Below are 4,884 nucleotides of genomic sequence, written 5' to 3'. Positions count from 1 at the left end.
GTGAGTGTGTGTGTGTGTGTGTGTGTGTCCGTGTCCGTGTGTCCTCTTTGTAAAGATGAATTCTTGTTCTGTTACATTTCCGAGAATCCCTAGTTCTTACTTCAGGTCATCTGTTTTTGTCATGTGTATTCTGTAGTGTATTTACCTTTCCTGTAGCCTGTGGGTTGATGAGGAAGCCTAGATACTGACAGTAAAACCAAACAGCAGGGTTCAGAAGTAAAGGGAAACATTTTAGGGAGTCTTTGAATTAAGTGGAAGGGGGTGTAGGGTCTTGTTGAATCCTGGAAAAGAAAATGGAATTAATGGATAATTGGTGAAATAGGGGAGAAGTCTTTCCTTTTTTGTGGTGCTGAGGATAGAGCTCAGGGTCTTGACCAACAGTGCTCTGCCGCGAAGCCCTGCCTCTTTAGCCTGTAGTTTAACTTCTGCCCTAAAGTTAATATTTTACTTTTGTGAGAGGTCTCATTCTGTAGCCCAGGTTGGCCTGGAACATACAGCGTCCTGCCTTTATCCTGTCTTCCAAGTACTTGGATTACAAATGTGTGTCACTGTGGCTGGGTTAATTTTTCTTTTGATCATATTACTATGTATCAATTGAGTCCTGTATGTATACATGTGTGTACTTGTGACAAAGTGCCCATGTGTGGGGGTAAGAGGACAGTTTTCAGGAGCTACTTTTCTTTCTTCACCATGAGGATCCTGGTGATTGAACTAAAATAATAGGTTTTGCAGGAATACCTTTACTACCTGAGCCATCTTGTTGGCCATGAACAGGGAAAGTTGGACAAGGACCATAGTGGAGGTCAGAGAACAGCTTGTAGAAATTGATTCTCTCCTTCTACTGTGTTTGCCCCAGGGATTGAACTCAGGTTATCAGGCACAGCAGCAAATGCTTTTTACTCACAGTGCAATCTTCCCAGCTCATCCCACCGCATCCTCTTTTTTTCTTTTTGATGAAACATGGTTTCTATTATGTAGTTTTGGCTGTCTTGCAACTTGCTATGTAGATCAGGATGGCCTCAAACTCAGAGAGATCTGCCTGTCTCTGCTAGGATTAAAGGTGTGTGGAACCATACCTTCCCCCCACCCCTTTTGAGATAGGGTCTCACTATGTAGACTAGCTTATCTTCAGACTCAGAGACATGCCTGCTTCTGCCTCTCCAGTGTTGGTATTAAAGGTGTCACCTTTCACCTCCAACTGTTCCTGATCATCTTGACTACCTCCTGTGTGCTAGGGTTACAGGCATAGCCCACCATGTCCTTCGTTTAGGGTTCTGAAAATTGGTCTCAGGTCCTCATGCTTGCTAGACACTCTACCAACTGAGCTATATCACCAACTTTTCATATGCCTTGTATCTGAGATAGTCTTCTATAACCTGCTCCTCCAGTCAAACTGAATAATACCTAACAAAAACAACCTAAAAACATAGCTTGACTAAGTCTGTTTACTTCTTTTGTTTTTTGTTTTTTTTTGTTTTTGTTTTTTGAGACAGGGTTTCTCTGTGTAGCCCTGGCTGTCCTGGAACTCACTCTGTAGACCAGGCTGCCCTCGAACTCAGAAATCCACCTGCCTCTGCCTCCCAAGTGCTGGGATCAAAGGCGTGCGCCACCACCGCCCGGCGTCTGTTTACTTCTTGAAACATAGCTTAGAGATTTCTTTTTTCCAACAAGCCTTCCCTCACATGCAGAAGAAAGAAGTGCCTTTTCTCATGTGCTGAGTGCCCTTTAGTACTTATACTTACTTACTCTTGTCTTCCAGTGGCTGTCATTGTTTCTCTAGGCACATAACCCAGGAGTCCAGGCATCATCAGTGATCAAGAAATGCTGGTAGAAGAAATACCTTCTACAACAGAAGCAAGATTCCTGCCCACACCTCAGGCTCTGCTCACAGTTTCTTTCACATCCTGGACATGGATGGCTGTGGTCTCTGCATCCATGTGTGCTGAAGAGAGCCACAGCTCTGCCAGAGAAGGAAGTGTGGCTCTGTAGAGAGGAGAAATTCTCAAAGGAATTCATGACCCAAAAAGCTTACAGCCATTGGTTTAAAGTAATGCTGAGCCTCATGACCTCGTTTTGTCTCTTACTGTACAGTTGAGATAGAGTGCTGTGTTTTTCTGATACTCATTTGGAGAGGTCCTTGGTGCAAAAGAAATCTTCTGTTGAGATTGTAAGAGAAGAAATGTGTAAGTTGTTCTTTTTGAAAGTTTGTTAATTTGATTCTGAAACCTTTGTCTCTTCTTTGATGGTTTACTAAATATGTCTTCATATTTGAAACAGTCTTGCTTTTCAAGCCCAGGTACTCATTGACTCATCTTCTGTTTTATCTTTCCTAGTAAAATCAATATGGTGTCAGGTTGTGTTTGATGGGCTTTAGGATCTAAATACCAGAGCTACAAAAACTCAGCTCTTTAGCCTTGGCCAGACCTCTTTGACTTTTGCGAAATGATGATATAGCTAGTACCCTACAGGGCTTTGGCAGAATATGAGATTCTGTGCGTCATCTGTTTTGTTGCCGAGGCTCCGTCAGTAGAGTGCTTGCTCTGTTTGAACTCTTTAGTTCAACCCCTAGCGCTCACTTAAACCAGCATGACTGTTGTTCCAGTGCTGGGGCAGCAGAGACTAGAGGATCCCAGGTGCTCACTAGCTGGCTAGTCTAGGTAAATTGGTGAGCTTCAGCTTCAGTGAGAAACCCTGTCTCAAAATATAAGGTGGAGATCAGTTGAGATAGACTTTTGTTATTGTCCTTTGGCCTACACACATAGACCACATGCACTCAAAAAAAAAAAAAATTACTGAGCCACTTGGAAGAAAGAATAGTAGAATACTTAAAGAGAATGGGAAAGTTGACATAGTTAGAAACAGTGGCTTAAGTATTTAAAACTGTGGTCTTTTTTACTTTTTTATTTGGATCTTTTTTCTTACATAGTGTGGCTAGGACGAAGATTCCTGATTCAGGGTTCCTGAAATTTTTTGTGTAAGTGCAAATTTGGATCAGGTTGTCTAAACTGGTATCAGGTTATCTAAGGGATCTTTGACTATTGTAAGATTAAGAATTGGTTAAGAGCCGGGTGGTGATGGCGCAGGCTTTTAATCCCAGCACTCAGGAAGTGGATCTGTGAGTTCAAAGCCAACCTGGTCTACAGAGTGAGTTCTAAAACAGCCAGGGCTACACAGAGAAACCCTGTCTTGAAAAATCAAAACACAAAACCAATCAAACAAACAACAAATGGGTCTGGAGAGATGGCTCGGCAGTAAAGGACACCTGTTCTTTCAGAGGGCCTGGGTTTGATTCCTAGCAGCCACGTGGTGGCTCACAGCCATCCAAGCCATAACTCTTTAGGAATTAGCTCATTTGGCTTGTTGGATACAGTGGAGCTATAATGTACCTTTCACCCTGAAATTCTGTATTTTAATACAGTATTATATAGAGAACTTTTCCCAATTAAAAAGAACATACTGAAGGCGTAGAAACTTTGAAAAGTTTCCTATGCTCTTTTCTTGTTTGATCTGTGGAAGGTGTCAGTGAGAGAAATGGGAAGGAGAGGCTGTCAGGAGGAAGTGAGGAATTTTCTGAAGATCTCCCTCGCCAGCTCCTCCAGATGGGAATTCTCTCTGAACTTTCCAGCTACACTGGACCACTTGCTTTCAACTCACTGTGCTTTTAGGCTCTGTCAGCATAGAGCATCTCTTCCCCTAACATGGAGTTGGCACTAATAGGTTTTGGAACTTTATTAAATGAAAAAGTATGTTGCATATGAAGGAACAGAGTACTAACTTCAGGAGTCAAAGTGACTGAAAATACAAAAGATTATCTGGCACCTATTTGAACTCTGAAGAGAGCTTGGGAAACCTCTTAAGACTGGAGTATAGTGTGTAGACAGTAGAAAGGCCCTGGCTAGAGCATGTTGTTTCTGGTCTGGGGTTATCTTCAAAAATTTGGGCTTAGGTGCTACTGGCTGCTCCTGTACCACTGGGTGCATTGTGGACGTGAGCCTGCGTAGCAGCCCAGCCAGGGTGCTGTTTGGTGGATAGCTTGGATCAAGCCATGCCTTCCAACCCTGTAATTCTGCAGTTAGGATTTGGTGAACTGGAGAATGGACCCCAGCCCTGCTTTGAGTCATTTTAAAGAGCATGTGAGGAAACACTTAAAGATGAAAAAATGTGCTTCCCTGTTAGATATGAATGCTTCTCCTCTTGTCTTTGTCCATAGTTTTGTCAGGTGAAGATTGTTTGAAGTTAGATAGAAGCTTAATACCAATAGAGCATGAACTGAGGGTGTCAGGGTTTAGACAGAGTTGAGGACTTATATCCTTTCTAATCAGTGAATTCCTTGACTGATTTGGTATGGAATTGTAATACCATATTCACCATGCATAAGCAATTTAAGAGGAGTGCATTCACTTTTTTGGGGGGGGGTGCAGTGATGATATTTATTTATTGATGGTATTTCAGAGAGTAGGGAGGGCTCCCTAAGCCCCTCCTGTTGTTATGGGGTCTGGGATGGAAATTGTGAGGAGGATGCGCAGTGTTGGGGACAGGGACTCCTCAGCAACTGAGAGCCTCTCTCTTGCTCTCAATGTCATTGCTGGGGTGGGTGGTCCAGGGTTTCTTACTTGTGCATTCACTTATGAAAATTTTGGAGGACTTCTTTAGTAGGTTATTTTTCCATATCTGCATTTTTCTCCTGTTTATTTTAAGATAATGGACTGTCTGTCATTATTAAATAGTTTTGGTCGACAAAGACTGCGTCTTATGGACAAACAGACTTCTTATTATGCTGGAGCTTTGCCTTTTTTTTTTTTTTTTTTTTGGACCATGTATCCAGGTTGTCCTCTAAGTAGTTCATTTTTTTTTTTTTTTTTTTTTTTGTTTTTTTTTTTTGTT

This window comes from Grammomys surdaster, unplaced genomic scaffold, assembly GCF_004785775.1.
Source record: "Grammomys surdaster isolate TR1022 unplaced genomic scaffold, NIH_TR_1.0 354, whole genome shotgun sequence".
Classification (NCBI taxonomy): Eukaryota; Metazoa; Chordata; class Mammalia; order Rodentia; family Muridae; genus Grammomys; species Grammomys surdaster.
Note: the sequence above shows the minus strand (reverse complement) of the source record.